The following is a 16912-nucleotide window of genomic DNA, read 5'->3' on the forward strand; positions in this document are numbered from 1 at the left end:
TTGAAAATTTTCATGAAAGGATTTCGGCTTTAAAAAAGTCGAACATTTTCATGAAGTATTTCGGCTTCAAAAAGGTTGAAAATTTTCACGACAGGATTTCGGCTTTAAAAAAGTCGAAAATTTTCATGAAGTATTTCGGATTCAAAAAAGTCGAACATTTTCACGACAGGATTTCGGCGTTAAAAAAGTCGAACATTTTCATGAATTATTTCAGCTTCAAAAAAGTTGAAAATTTTCATGAAAAGATTTCGGCTTCAAAAAAGTTTAAAATTTTCATGAAAAGATTTCGGCTTCAAAAAAGTTGAAAATTTTCACGACAGAATTTCGGCTTTAAAAAAGTCGAACATTTTCATGAAGTATTTCGGCTTCAAAAAATTTCAAAAATTTTCATGAAGTATTTCGGATTCAAAAAAGTCGAACATTTTCACGACAGGATTTCGGCGTTAAAAAAGTCGAACATTTTCATGAAGTATTTCAGCTTCAAAAAATTTTAAAATTTTCATGAAAAGATTTCGGCTTCAAAAAAGTTGAAAATTTTCATGAAAAGATTTCGGCTTCAAAAAAGTTGAAAATTTTCATGAAAAGATTTCGGCTTCAAAAAAGTTGAAAATTTTCACGACAGGATTTCGGCTTTAAAAAAGTTGAACATTTTCACGAAGTATTTGGGCTTCAAAAAAGTTGAAAATTTTCATGAAAGGATTTCGGCTTTAAAAAAGTCGAACATTTTCATGAAGTATTTCGGCTTCAAAAAGGTTGAAAATTTTCACGACAGGATTTCGGCTTTGTAAAAGTCGAACATTTTCATGAAGTATTTCGGCTTCAAAAAAGTTGAAAATTTTCATGAAGTATTTCGGCTTCAAAAAAGTTGAAAATTTTCACGACAGGATTTCGGCGTTAAAAAAGTCGAACATTTTCATGAAGTATTTCAGATTCAAAAAAGTTGAAAATTTCATGAAAAGATTTCGGCTTCAAAAAAGTTGCAAATTTTCATGAAAAGATTTCGGCTTCAAAAAAGTTGAAAATTTTCATGAAAAGATTTCGGCTTCAAAAAAGTTGAAAATTTTCACGACAGTATTTCGGCTTTAAAAAAGTCTCACATTTTCATGAAGTATTTCAGCTTCTAAAAAGTTGAAAATTTTCATGAAAAGATTTCGGCTTCAAAAAAGTTGAAAATTTTCAAGAAAAGATTTCGGCTTTAAAAAAGTTGAAAATTTTCACGACAGGATTTCGGCTTTAAAAAAGTCGAACATTTTCATGAAGTATTTCAGCTTCTAAAAAGTTGAAAATTTTCATGAAAAGATTTCGGCTTCAAAAAAGTTGAAAATTTTCATGAAAAGATTTCGGCTTCAAAAAAGTTGAAAATTTTCAAGACAAGATTTTGGCTACAAAAAAGTTGAAAATTTTCACGACAGGATTTCGGCTTTAAAAAAGTCGAACATTTTCATGAAGTATTTGGGCTTCAAAAAAGATGAAAATTTTCACGACAGGATTTCGGCATTAAAAAAGTCGAACATTTTCATGAAGTATTTCGGCTTCAAAAAAGTTGAACATTTTCATGAAGTATTTGGGCTTCAAAAAAGTTGAAAATTTTCACGACAGGATTTCGGCTTTAAAAAAGTTGAACATTTTCATGAAAAGATTTCGGCTTTAAAAAAGTTGAAAATTTTCACGACATGATTTCGCCTTTAAAAAAGTCGAACATTTTCATGAAGTATTTGGGCTTCAAAAAAGTTGAAAATTTTCACGAAAGGATTTCGGCTTTAAAAAAGTCGAACATTTTCATGAAGTATTTCGGCTTCAAAAAGGTTGAAAATTTTCACGACAGGATTACGGCTTTAAAAAAGTCGAACATTTTCATGAAGTATTTCGGCTTCAAAAAAGTTGAACATTTTCATGAAGTATTTGGGCTTCAAAAAAGTTGAAAATTTTCACGACAGGATTTCGGCTTTAAAAAAGTCGAACATTTTCTTGAAGTATTTCAGCTTCAAAAAAGTTGAAAATTTTCATGAAAAGATTTCGGCTTCAAAAGAGTTGAAAATTTTCACGACAGGATTTCGACATTAAAAAAGTCGAACATTTTCATGAATTATTTCGGCTTCAAAAAAGTTGAACATTTTCATGAAAAGATTTCGGCTTTAAAAAAGTTGAAAATTTTCACGACATGATTTCGCCTTTAAAAAAGTCGAACATTTTCATGAAGTATTTGGGCTTCAAAAAAGTTGAAAATTTTCACGAAAGGATTTCGGCTTTAAAAAAGTCGAACATTTTCATGAAGTATTTCGGCTTCAAAAAGGTTGAAAATTTTCACGACAGGATTACGGCTTTAAAAAAGTCGAACATTTTCATGAAGTATTTCGGCTTCAAAAAAGTTGAACATTTTCATGAAGTATTTGGGCTTCAAAAAAGTTGAAAATTTTCACGACAGGATTTCGACTTTAAAAAAGTCGAACATTTTCTTGAAGTATTTCAGCTTCAAAAAAGTTGAAAATTTTCATGAAAAGATTTCGGCTTCAAAAGAGTTGAAAATTTTCACGACAGGATTTCGACATTAAAAAAGTCGAACATTTTCATGAATTATTTCGGCTTCAAAAAAGTTGAACATTTTCATGAAAAGATTTCGGCTTTAAAAAAGTTGAAAATTTTCACGACATGATTTTGGCTTTAAAAAAGTCGAACATTTTCATGAAGTATTTGGGCTTCAAAAAAGTTGAAAATTTTCACGAAAGGATTTCGGCTTTAAAAAAGTCGAACATTTTCATGAAGTATTTCGGCTTCAAAAAGGTTGAAAATTTTCACGACAGGATTACGGCTTTAAAAAAGTCGAACATTTTCATGAAGTATTTCGGCTTCTAAAAAGTTGAAAATTTTCATGAAAAGATTTCGGCTTCAAAAAAGTTGAAAATTTTCATGAAAAGATTTCGGCTTCAAAAAAGTTGAAAATTTTCAAGACAAGATTTTGGATACAAAAAAGTTGAAAATTTTCACGACAGGATTTCGGCTTTAAAAAAGTCGAACATTTTCATGAAGTATTTCGGCTTTAAAAAGGTTGAAAATTTTCACGACAGGATTTCGGCTTTAAAAAAGTCGAACATTTTCATGAAGTATTTCGGCTTCAAAAAAGTTGAAAATTTTCATGAAAAGATTTCGGCTTCAAAAGAGTTGAAAATTTTCACGACAGGATTTCGACTTTAAAAAAGTCGAACATTTTCATGAAGTATTTCGGCTTTAAAAAAGTCGAACATTTTCATGAAGTATTTCGGCTTCAAAAAAGTTGAAAATTTTCACGACAGGATTTCGGCGTTAAAAAAGTCGAACATTTTCATGAAGTATTTCGGATTCAAAAAAGTCGAACATTTTCACGACAGGATTTCGGCGTTAAAAAAGTCGAACATTTTCATGAATTATTTCAGCTTCAAAAAAGTTGAAAATTTTCATGAAAAGATTTCGGCTTCAAAAAAGTTGAACATTTTCATGAAAGGATTTCGGCTTTAAAAAAGTCGAACATTTTCATGAAGTATTTCGGCTTCAAAAAGGTTGAAAATTTTCACGACAGGATTTCGGCTTTAAAAAAGTCGAAAATTTTCATGAAGTATTTCGGATTCAAAAAAGTCGAACATTTTCACGACAGGATTTCGGCGTTAAAAAAGTCGAACATTTTCATGAATTATTTCAGCTTCAAAAAAGTTGAAAATTTTCATGAAAAGATTTCGGCTTCAAAAAAGTTTAAAATTTTCATGAAAAGATTTCGGCTTCAAAAAAGTTGAAAATTTTCACGACAGAATTTCGGCTTTAAAAAAGTCGAACATTTTCATGAAGTATTTCGGCTTCAAAAAATTTCAAAAATTTTCATGAAGTATTTCGGATTCAAAAAAGTCGAACATTTTCACGACAGGATTTCGGCGTTAAAAAAGTCGAACATTTTCATGAAGTATTTCAGCTTCAAAAAATTTTAAAATTTTCATGAAAAGATTTCGGCTTCAAAAAAGTTGAAAATTTTCATGAAAAGATTTCGGCTTCAAAAAAGTTGAAAATTTTCATGAAAAGATTTCGGCTTCAAAAAAGTTGAAAATTTTCACGACAGGATTTCGGCTTTAAAAAAGTTGAACATTTTCACGAAGTATTTGGGCTTCAAAAAAGTTGAAAATTTTCATGAAAGGATTTCGGCTTTAAAAAAGTCGAACATTTTCATGAAGTATTTCGGCTTCAAAAAGGTTGAAAATTTTCACGACAGGATTTCGGCTTTGTAAAAGTCGAACATTTTCATGAAGTATTTCGGCTTCAAAAAAGTTGAAAATTTTCATGAAGTATTTCGGCTTCAAAAAAGTTGAAAATTTTCACGACAGGATTTCGGCGTTAAAAAAGTCGAACATTTTCATGAAGTATTTCAGATTCAAAAAAGTTGAAAATTTCATGAAAAGATTTCGGCTTCAAAAAAGTTGCAAATTTTCATGAAAAGATTTCGGCTTCAAAAAAGTTGAAAATTTTCATGAAAAGATTTCGGCTTCAAAAAAGTTGAAAATTTTCACGACAGTATTTCGGCTTTAAAAAAGTCTCACATTTTCATGAAGTATTTCAGCTTCTAAAAAGTTGAAAATTTTCATGAAAAGATTTCGGCTTCAAAAAAGTTGAAAATTTTCAAGAAAAGATTTCGGCTTTAAAAAAGTTGAAAATTTTCACGACAGGATTTCGGCTTTAAAAAAGTCGAACATTTTCATGAAGTATTTCAGCTTCTAAAAAGTTGAAAATTTTCATGAAAAGATTTCGGCTTCAAAAAAGTTGAAAATTTTCATGAAAAGATTTCGGCTTCAAAAAAGTTGAAAATTTTCAAGACAAGATTTTGGCTACAAAAAAGTTGAAAATTTTCACGACAGGATTTCGGCTTTAAAAAAGTCGAACATTTTCATGAAGTATTTGGGCTTCAAAAAAGATGAAAATTTTCACGACAGGATTTCGGCATTAAAAAAGTCGAACATTTTCATGAAGTATTTCGGCTTCAAAAAAGTTGAACATTTTCATGAAGTATTTGGGCTTCAAAAAAGTTGAAAATTTTCACGACAGGATTTCGGCTTTAAAAAAGTTGAACATTTTCATGAAAAGATTTCGGCTTTAAAAAAGTTGAAAATTTTCACGACATGATTTCGCCTTTAAAAAAGTCGAACATTTTCATGAAGTATTTGGGCTTCAAAAAAGTTGAAAATTTTCACGAAAGGATTTCGGCTTTAAAAAAGTCGAACATTTTCATGAAGTATTTCGGCTTCAAAAAGGTTGAAAATTTTCACGACAGGATTACGGCTTTAAAAAAGTCGAACATTTTCATGAAGTATTTCGGCTTCAAAAAAGTTGAACATTTTCATGAAGTATTTGGGCTTCAAAAAAGTTGAAAATTTTCACGACAGGATTTCGGCTTTAAAAAAGTCGAACATTTTCTTGAAGTATTTCAGCTTCAAAAAAGTTGAAAATTTTCATGAAAAGATTTCGGCTTCAAAAGAGTTGAAAATTTTCACGACAGGATTTCGACATTAAAAAAGTCGAACATTTTCATGAATTATTTCGGCTTCAAAAAAGTTGAACATTTTCATGAAAAGATTTCGGCTTTAAAAAAGTTGAAAATTTTCACGACATGATTTCGCCTTTAAAAAAGTCGAACATTTTCATGAAGTATTTGGGCTTCAAAAAAGTTGAAAATTTTCACGAAAGGATTTCGGCTTTAAAAAAGTCGAACATTTTCATGAAGTATTTCGGCTTCAAAAAGGTTGAAAATTTTCACGACAGGATTACGGCTTTAAAAAAGTCGAACATTTTCATGAAGTATTTCGGCTTCAAAAAAGTTGAACATTTTCATGAAGTATTTGGGCTTCAAAAAAGTTGAAAATTTTCACGACAGGATTTCGACTTTAAAAAAGTCGAACATTTTCTTGAAGTATTTCAGCTTCAAAAAAGTTGAAAATTTTCATGAAAAGATTTCGGCTTCAAAAGAGTTGAAAATTTTCACGACAGGATTTCGACATTAAAAAAGTCGAACATTTTCATGAATTATTTCGGCTTCAAAAAAGTTGAACATTTTCATGAAAAGATTTCGGCTTTAAAAAAGTTGAAAATTTTCACGACATGATTTTGGCTTTAAAAAAGTCGAACATTTTCATGAAGTATTTGGGCTTCAAAAAAGTTGAAAATTTTCACGAAAGGATTTCGGCTTTAAAAAAGTCGAACATTTTCATGAAGTATTTCGGCTTCAAAAAGGTTGAAAATTTTCACGACAGGATTACGGCTTTAAAAAAGTCGAACATTTTCATGAAGTATTTCGGCTTCTAAAAAGTTGAAAATTTTCATGAAAAGATTTCGGCTTCAAAAAAGTTGAAAATTTTCATGAAAAGATTTCGGCTTCAAAAAAGTTGAAAATTTTCAAGACAAGATTTTGGATACAAAAAAGTTGAAAATTTTCACGACAGGATTTCGGCTTTAAAAAAGTCGAACATTTTCATGAAGTATTTCGGCTTTAAAAAGGTTGAAAATTTTCACGACAGGATTTCGGCTTTAAAAAAGTCGAACATTTTCATGAAGTATTTCGGCTTCAAAAAAGTTGAAAATTTTCATGAAAAGATTTCGGCTTCAAAAGAGTTGAAAATTTTCACGACAGGATTTCGACTTTAAAAAAGTCGAACATTTTCATGAAGTATTTCGGCTTTAAAAAAGTCGAACATTTTCATGAAGTATTTCGGCTTCAAAAAAGTTGAAAATTTTCACGACAGGATTTCGGCGTTAAAAAAGTCGAACATTTTCATGAAGTATTTCGGATTCAAAAAAGTCGAACATTTTCACGACAGGATTTCGGCGTTAAAAAAGTCGAACATTTTCATGAATTATTTCAGCTTCAAAAAAGTTGAAAATTTTCATGAAAAGATTTCGGCTTCAAAAAAGTTGAACATTTTCATGAAAGGATTTCGGCTTTAAAAAAGTCGAACATTTTCATGAAGTATTTCGGCTTCAAAAAGGTTGAAAATTTTCACGACAGGATTTCGGCTTTAAAAAAGTCGAAAATTTTCATGAAGTATTTCGGATTCAAAAAAGTCGAACATTTTCACGACAGGATTTCGGCGTTAAAAAAGTCGAACATTTTCATGAATTATTTCAGCTTCAAAAAAGTTGAAAATTTTCATGAAAAGATTTCGGCTTCAAAAAAGTTTAAAATTTTCATGAAAAGATTTCGGCTTCAAAAAAGTTGAAAATTTTCACGACAGAATTTCGGCTTTAAAAAAGTCGAACATTTTCATGAAGTATTTCGGCTTCAAAAAATTTCAAAAATTTTCATGAAGTATTTCGGATTCAAAAAAGTCGAACATTTTCACGACAGGATTTCGGCGTTAAAAAAGTCGAACATTTTCATGAAGTATTTCAGCTTCAAAAAAGTTTAAAATTTTCATGAAAAGATTTCGGCTTCAAAAAAGTTGAAAATTTTCATGAAAAGATTTCGGCTTCAAAAAAGTTGAAAATTTTCATGAAAAGATTTCGGCTTCAAAAAAGTTGAAAATTTTCACGACAGGATTTCGGCTTTAAAAAAGTTGAACATTTTCACGAAGTATTTGGGCTTCAAAAAAGTTGAAAATTTTCATGAAAGGATTTCGGCTTTAAAAAAGTCGAACATTTTCATGAAGTATTTCGGCTTCAAAAAGGTTGAAAATTTTCACGACAGGATTTCGGCTTTGTAAAAGTCGAACATTTTCATGAAGTATTTCGGCTTCAAAAAAGTTGAAAATTTTCATGAAGTATTTCGGCTTCAAAAAAGTTGAAAATTTTCACGACAGGATTTCGGCGTTAAAAAAGTCGAACATTTTCATGAAGTATTTCAGATTCAAAAAAGTTGAAAATTTCATGAAAAGATTTCGGCTTCAAAAAAGTTGAAAATTTTCACGACAGGATTTCGGCTTTAAAAAAGTCTCACATTTTCATGAAGTATTTCAGCTTCTAAAAAGTTGAAAATTTTCATGAAAAGATTTCGGCTTCAAAAAAGTTGAAAATTTTCAAGAAAAGATTTCGGCTTTAAAAAAGTTGAAAATTTTCACGACAGGATTTCGGCTTTAAAAAAGTCGAACATTTTCATGAAGTATTTCAGCTTCTAAAAAGTTGAAAATTTTCATGAAAAGATTTCGGCTTCAAAAAAGTTGAAAATTTTCATGAAAAGATTTCGGCTTCAAAAAAGTTGAAAATTTTCATGAAAAGATTTCGGCTTCAAAAAAGTTGAAAATTTTCAAGACAAGATTTTGGCTACAAAAAAGTTGAAAATTTTCACGACAGGATTTCGGCTTTAAAAAAGTCTAACATTTTCATGAAGTATTTCGGCTTCAAAAAGGTTACAAATTTTCACGACAGGATTTCGGCTTTAAAAAAGTCGAATATTTTCATGAAAAGATTTCGGCTTCAAAAAAGTTGAAAATTTTCATGAAAAGATTTCGGCTTCAAAAGAGTTGAAAATTTTCACGACAGGATTTCGACATTAAAAAAGTCGAACATTTTCATGAAGTATTTCGGCTTTAAAAAAGTTGAAAATTTTCATGAAGTATTTCGGATTCAAAAAAGTTGATAATTTTCACGACAGGATTTCGGAATTAAAAAAGTTGAAAATTTTCATGAAGTATTTCAAATTCAAAAAAGTTGAAAATTTTCATGAAGTATTTCGGCTTCAAAAAAGTTGAAAAATTTTCATGAAGTATTTCGGATTCAAAAAAGTCGAACATTTTCACGACAGGATTTCGGCGTTAAAAAAGTCGAACATTTTCATGAAGTATTTCAGCTTCAAAAAAGTTGAAAATTTTCATGAAAAGATTTCGGCTTCAAAAAAGTTGAAAATTTTCATGAAAAGATTTCGGCTTCAAAAAAGTTGAAAATTTTCACGACAGAATTTCGGCTTTAAAAAAGTCGAACATTTTCATGAAGTATTTGAGCTTCAAAAAAGTTGAAAATTTTCATGAAGTATTTCGGATTCAAAAAAGTCGAACATTTTCACGACAGGATTTCGGCGTTAAAAAAGTCGAACATTTTCATGAAGTATTTCAGCTTCAAAAAAGTTGAAAATTTTCATGAAAAGATTTCGGCTTCAAAAAAGTTGAAAATTTTCATGAAAAGATTTCGGCTTCAAAAAAGTTGAAAATTTTCATGAAAAGATTTCGGCTTCAAAAAAGTTGAAAATTTTCACGACAGGATTTCGGCTTTAAAAAAGTTGAACATTTTCACGAAGTATTTGGGCTTCAAAAAAGTTGAAAATTTTCATGAAAGGATTTCGGCTTTAAAAAAGTCGAACATTTTCATGAAGTATTTCGGCTTCAAAAAGGTTGAAAATTTTCACGACAGGATTTCGGCTTTAAAAAAGTCGAACATTTTCATGAAGTATTTCGGCGTTAAAAAAGTTGAACATTTTCATGAAGTATTTGGGCTTCAAAAAAGATGAAAATTTTCACGACAGGATTTCGGCTTTAAAAAAGTCTAACATTTTCATGAATTATTTCAGCTTCAAAAAAGTTGAAAATTTTCATGAAAAGATTTCGGTTTCAAAAAAGTTGAAAATTTTCATGAAAAGATTTCGGCTTCAAAAAGGTTACAAATTTTCACGACAGGATTTCGGCTTTAAAAAAGTCGAACATTTTCATGAAGTATTTCGGCTTTAAAAAAGTTGAAAATTTTCATGAAGTATTTCGGATTCAAAAAAGTTGAAAATTTTCATGAAGTATTTCAAATTCAAAAAAGTTGAAAATTTTCATGAAGTATTTCGGCTTCAAAAAAGTTGAAAATTTTCATGAAAAGATTTCGGCTTCAAAAGAGTTGAAAATTTTCACGACAGGATTTCGACATTAAAAAAGTCGAACATTTTCATGAAGTATTTCGGCTTTAAAAAAGTTGAAAATTTTCATGAAGTATTTCGGATTCAAAAAAGTTGAAAATTTTCACGACAGGATTTCGGAATTAAAAAAGTTGAAAATTTTCATGAAGTATTTCAAATTCAAAAAAGTTGAAAATTTTCATGAAAAGATTTCGGCTTCAAAAAAGTTGAAAATTTTCATGAAAAGATTTCGGCTTCAAAAAAGTTGAAAATTTTCATGAAAAGATTTCGGCTTTAAAAGAGTTGAAAATTTTCACGACAGGATTTCTACTTTAAAAAAGTCGAACATTTTCATGAAGTATTTCGGCTTTAAAAAAGTTGAAAATTTTCATGAGGTATTTCGGCTTCAAAAAAGTTGAAAATTTTCACGACAGGATTTCGGCGTTAAAAAAGTCGAACATTTTCATGAAGTATTTCAGATTCAAAAAAGTTGAAAATTTTCATGAAAAGATTTCGGCTTCAAAAAAGTTGAAAATTTTCATGAAAAGATTTCGGCTTCAAAAGAGTTGAAAATTTTCATGAAAAGATTTCGGCTTCAAAAAAGTTGAAAATTTTCATGAAAAGATTTCGGCTTCAAAAAAGTCGAACATTTTCATGAAGTATTTCGGCTTCAAAAAGGTTGAAAATTTTCACGACAGGATTTCGGCTTTAAAAAAGTCGAACATTTTCATGAAGTATTTCGGCGTTAAAAAAGTTGAACATTTTCATGAAGTATTTGGGCTTCAAAAAAGTTGAAAATTTTCACGACAGGATTTCGGCTTTAAAAAAGTCTCACATTTTCATGAAGTATTTCAGCTTCTAAAAAGTTGAAAATTTTCATGAAAAGATTTCGGCTTCAAAAAAGTTGAAAATTTTCAAGAAAAGATTTCGGCTTTAAAAAAGTTGAAAATTTTCACGACAGGATTTCGGCTTTAAAAAAGTCGAACATTTTCATGAAGTATTTGGGCTTCAAAAAAGATGAAAATTTTCACGACAGGATTTCGGCTTTAAAAAAGTCTAACATTTTCATGAAGTATTTCAGCTTCAAAAAAGTTGAAAATTTTCATGAAAAGATTTCGGTTTCAAAAAAGTTGAAAATTTTCATGAAAAGATTTCGGCTTCAAAAAAGTTGAAAATTTTCACGACAGGATTTCGGCTTTAAAAAAGTCTAACATTTTCATGAAGTATTTCGGCTTCAAAAAGGTTACAAATTTTCACGACAGGATTTCGGCTTTAAAAAAGTCGAACATTTTCATGAAAAGATTTCGGCTTCAAAAAAGTTGAAAATTTTCATGAAGTATTTCGGCTTCAAAAAAGTTGAAAATTTTCACGACAGGATTTCGGCGTTAAAAAAGTCGAACATTTTCATGAAGTATTTCAGATTCAAAAAAGTTGAAAATTTCATGAAAAGATTTCGGCTTCAAAAAAGTTGAAAATTTTCATGAAAAGATTTCGGCTTCAAAAAAGTTGAAAATTTTCATGAAAAGATTTCGGCTTCAAAAAAGTTGAAAATTTTCATGAAAAGATTTCGGCTCCAAAAAAGTTGAAAATTTTCACGACAGAATTTCGGCTTTAAAAAAGTCGAACATTTTCATGAAGTATTTCGGCTTCAAAAAATTTCAAAAATTTTCATGAAGTATTTCGGATTCAAAAAAGTCGAACATTTTCACGACAGGATTTCGGCGTTAAAAAAGTCGAAAATTTTCATGAAGTATTTCAAATTCAAAAAAGTTGAAAATTTTCATGAAGTATTTCGGCTTCAAAAAAGTTGAAAATTTTCATGAAAAGATTTCGGCTTCAAAAGAGTTGAAAATTTTCACGACAGGATTTCGACATTAAAAAAGTCGAACATTTTCATGAAGTATTTCGGCTTTAAAAAAGTTGAAAATTTTCATGAAGTATTTCGGATTCAAAAAAGTTGAAAATTTTCACGACAGGATTTCGGAATTAAAAAAGTTGAAAATTTTCATGAAGTATTTCAAATTCAAAAAAGTTGAAAATTTTCATGAAAAGATTTCGGCTTCAAAAAAGTTGAAAATTTTCATGAAAAGATTTCGGCTTCAAAAAAGTTGAAAATTTTCATGAAAAGATTTCGGCTTTAAAAGAGTTGAAAATTTTCACGACAGGATTTCTACTTTAAAAAAGTCGAACATTTTCATGAAGTATTTCGGCTTTAAAAAAGTTGAAAATTTTCATGAGGTATTTCGGCTTCAAAAAAGTTGAAAATTTTCACGACAGGATTTCGGCGTTAAAAAAGTCGAACATTTTCATGAAGTATTTCAGATTCAAAAAAGTTGAAAATTTTCATGAAAAGATTTCGGCTTCAAAAAAGTTGAAAATTTTCATGAAAAGATTTCGGCTTCAAAAGAGTTGAAAATTTTCATGAAAAGATTTCGGCTTCAAAAAAGTTGAAAATTTTCATGAAAAGATTTCGGCTTCAAAAAAGTCGAACATTTTCATGAAGTATTTCGGCTTCAAAAAGGTTGAAAATTTTCACGACAGGATTTCGGCTTTAAAAAAGTCGAACATTTTCATGAAGTATTTCGGCGTTAAAAAAGTTGAACATTTTCATGAAGTATTTGGGCTTCAAAAAAGTTGAAAATTTTCACGACAGGATTTCGGCTTTAAAAAAGTCTCACATTTTCATGAAGTATTTCAGCTTCTAAAAAGTTGAAAATTTTCATGAAAAGATTTCGGCTTCAAAAAAGTTGAAAATTTTCAAGAAAAGATTTCGGCTTTAAAAAAGTTGAAAATTTTCACGACAGGATTTCGGCTTTAAAAAAGTCGAACATTTTCATGAAGTATTTGGGCTTCAAAAAAGATGAAAATTTTCACGACAGGATTTCGGCTTTAAAAAAGTCTAACATTTTCATGAAGTATTTCAGCTTCAAAAAAGTTGAAAATTTTCATGAAAAGATTTCGGTTTCAAAAAAGTTGAAAATTTTCATGAAAAGATTTCGGCTTCAAAAAAGTTGAAAATTTTCACGACAGGATTTCGGCTTTAAAAAAGTCTAACATTTTCATGAAGTATTTCGGCTTCAAAAAGGTTACAAATTTTCACGACAGGATTTCGGCTTTAAAAAAGTCGAACATTTTCATGAAAAGATTTCGGCTTCAAAAAAGTTGAAAATTTTCATGAAGTATTTCGGCTTCAAAAAAGTTGAAAATTTTCACGACAGGATTTCGGCGTTAAAAAAGTCGAACATTTTCATGAAGTATTTCAGATTCAAAAAAGTTGAAAATTTCATGAAAAGATTTCGGCTTCAAAAAAGTTGAAAATTTTCATGAAAAGATTTCGGCTTCAAAAAAGTTGAAAATTTTCATGAAAAGATTTCGGCTTCAAAAAAGTTGAAAATTTTCATGAAAAGATTTCGGCTCCAAAAAAGTTGAAAATTTTCACGACAGAATTTCGGCTTTAAAAAAGTCGAACATTTTCATGAAGTATTTCGGCTTCAAAAAATTTCAAAAATTTTCATGAAGTATTTCGGATTCAAAAAAGTCGAACATTTTCACGACAGGATTTCGGCGTTAAAAAAGTCGAACATTTTCATGAAGTATTTCAGCTTCAAAAAAGTTGAAAATTTTCATGAAAAGATTTCGGCTTCAAAAAAGTTGATAATTTTCATGAAAAGATTTCGGCTTCAAAAAAGTTGAAAATTTTCACGACAGAATTTCGGCTTTAAAAAAGTCGAACATTTTCATGAAGTATTTCGGCTTCAAAAAATTTCAAAAATTTTCATGAAGTATTTCGGATTCAAAAAAGTCGAACATTTTCACGACAGGATTTCGGCGTTAAAAAAGTCGAACATTTTCATGAAGTATTTCAGCTTCAAAAAAGTTGAAAATTTTCATGAAAAGATTTCGGCTTCAAAAAAGTTGAAAATTTTCATGAAAAGATTTCGGCTTCAAAAAAGTTGAAAATTTTCATGAAAAGATTTCGGCTTCAAAAAAGTTTAAAATTTTCACGACAGGATTTCGGCTTTAAAAAAGTTGAACATTTTCACGAAGTATTTGGGCTTCAAAAAAGTTGAAAATTTTCATGAAAGGATTTCGGCTTTAAAAAAGTCGAACATTTTCATGAAGTATTTCGGCTTCAAAAAGGTTGAAAATTTTCACGACAGGATTTCGGCTTTAAAAAAGTCTAACATTTTCATGAAGTATTTCGGCTTCAAAAAGGTTACAAATTTTCACGACAGGATTTCGGCTTTAAAAAAGTCGAACATTTTCATGAAAAGATTTCGGCTTCAAAAAAGTTGAAAATTTTCATGAAAAGATTTCGGCTTCAAAAAAGTTGAAAATTTTCACGACAGGATTTCGGCTTTAAAAAAGTCGAACATTTTCATGAAGTATTTCAGCTTCAAAAAAGTTGAAAATTTTCATGAAAAGATTTCGGCGTTAAAAAAGTTGAACATTTTCATGAAGTATTTGGGCTTCAAAAAAGTTGAAAATTTTCACGACAGGATTTCGGCTTTAAAAAAGTCTCACATTTTCATGAAGTATTTCAGCTTCTAAAAAGTTGAAAATTTTCATGAAAAGATTTCGGCTTCAAAAAAGTTGAAAATTTTCAAGAAAAGATTTCGGCTTTAAAAAAGTTGAAAATTTTCACGACAGGATTTCGGCTTTAAAAAAGTCGAACATTTTCATGAAGTATTTGGGCTTCAAAAAAGATGAAAATTTTCACGACAGGATTTCGGCTTTAAAAAAGTCTAACATTTTCATGAAGTATTTCAGCTTCAAAAAAGTTGAAAATTTTCATGAAAAGATTTCGGTTTCAAAAAAGTTGAAAATTTTCATGAAAAGATTTCGGCTTCAAAAAAGTTGAAAATTTTCACGACAGGATTTCGGCTTTAAAAAAGTCTAACATTTTCATGAAGTATTTCGGCTTCAAAAAGGTTACAAATTTTCACGACAGGATTTCGGCTTTAAAAAAGTCGAACATTTTCATGAAAAGATTTCGGCTTCAAAAAAGTTGAAAATTTTCATGAAGTATTTCGGCTTCAAAAAAGTTGAAAATTTTCACGACAGGATTTCGGCGTTAAAAAAGTCGAACATTTTCATGAAGTATTTCAGATTCAAAAAAGTTGAAAATTTCATGAAAAGATTTCGGCTTCAAAAAAGTTGAAAATTTTCATGAAAAGATTTCGGCTTCAAAAAAGTTGAAAATTTTCATGAAAAGATTTCGGCTTCAAAAAAGTTGAAAATTTTCATGAAAAGATTTCGGCTCCAAAAAAGTTGAAAATTTTCACGACAGAATTTCGGCTTTAAAAAAGTCGAACATTTTCATGAAGTATTTCGGCTTCAAAAAATTTCAAAAATTTTCATGAAGTATTTCGGATTCAAAAAAGTCGAACATTTTCACGACAGGATTTCGGCGTTAAAAAAGTCGAACATTTTCATGAAGTATTTCAGCTTCAAAAAAGTTGAAAATTTTCATGAAAAGATTTCGGCTTCAAAAAAGTTGATAATTTTCATGAAAAGATTTCGGCTTCAAAAAAGTTGAAAATTTTCACGACAGAATTTCGGCTTTAAAAAAGTCGAACATTTTCATGAAGTATTTCGGCTTCAAAAAATTTCAAAAATTTTCATGAAGTATTTCGGATTCAAAAAAGTCGAACATTTTCACGACAGGATTTCGGCGTTAAAAAAGTCGAACATTTTCATGAAGTATTTCAGCTTCAAAAAAGTTGAAAATTTTCATGAAAAGATTTCGGCTTCAAAAAAGTTGAAAATTTTCATGAAAAGATTTCGGCTTCAAAAAAGTTGAAAATTTTCATGAAAAGATTTCGGCTTCAAAAAAGTTTAAAATTTTCACGACAGGATTTCGGCTTTAAAAAAGTTGAACATTTTCACGAAGTATTTGGGCTTCAAAAAAGTTGAAAATTTTCATGAAAGGATTTCGGCTTTAAAAAAGTCGAACATTTTCATGAAGTATTTCGGCTTCAAAAAGGTTGAAAATTTTCACGACAGGATTTCGGCTTTAAAAAAGTCTAACATTTTCATGAAGTATTTCGGCTTCAAAAAGGTTACAAATTTTCACGACAGGATTTCGGCTTTAAAAAAGTCGAACATTTTCATGAAAAGATTTCGGCTTCAAAAAAGTTGAAAATTTTCATGAAAAGATTTCGGCTTCAAAAAAGTTGAAAATTTTCACGACAGGATTTCGGCTTTAAAAAAGTCGAACATTTTCATGAAGTATTTCAGCTTCAAAAAAGTTGAAAATTTTCATGAAAAGATTTCGGCGTTAAAAAAGTTGAACATTTTCATGAAGTATTTGGGCTTCAAAAAAGTTGAAAATTTTCACGACAGGATTTCGGCTTTAAAAAAGTCTCACATTTTCATGAAGTATTTCAGCTTCTAAAAAGTTGAAAATTTTCATGAAAAGATTTCGGCTTCAAAAAAGTTGAAAATTTTCAAGAAAAGATTTCGGCTTTAAAAAAGTTGAAAATTTTCACGACAGGATTTCGGCTTTAAAAAAGTCGAACATTTTCATGAAGTATTTGGGCTTCAAAAAAGATGAAAATTTTCACGACAGGATTTCGGCTTTAAAAAAGTCTAACATTTTCATGAAGTATTTCAGCTTCAAAAAAGTTGAAAATTTTCATGAAAAGATTTCGGTTTCAAAAAAGTTGAAAATTTTCACGACAGGATTTCGGCTTTAAAAAAGTCTAACATTTTCATGAAGTATTTCGGCTTCAAAAAGGTTACAAATTTTCACGACAGGATTTCGGCTTTAAAAAAGTCGAACATTTTCATGAAAAGATTTCGGCTTCAAAAAAGTTGAAAATTTTCATGAAGTATTTCGGCTTCAAAAAAGTTGAAAATTTTCACGACAGGATTTCGGCGTTAAAAAAGTCGAACATTTTCATGAAGTATTTCAGATTCAAAAAAGTTGAAAATTTCATGAAAAGATTTCGGCTTCAAAAAAGTTGAAAATTTTCATGAAAAGATTTCGGCTTCAAAAAAGTTGAAAATTTTCATGAAAAGATTTCGGCTTCAAAAAAGTTGAAAATTTTCATGAAAAGATTTCGGCTCCAAAAAAGTTGAAAATTTTCACGACAGAAT

Source organism: Labrus mixtus, chromosome 2 (assembly GCF_963584025.1).
Source record: "Labrus mixtus chromosome 2, fLabMix1.1, whole genome shotgun sequence".
NCBI classification, from domain to species: Eukaryota; Metazoa; Chordata; class Actinopteri; order Labriformes; family Labridae; genus Labrus; species Labrus mixtus.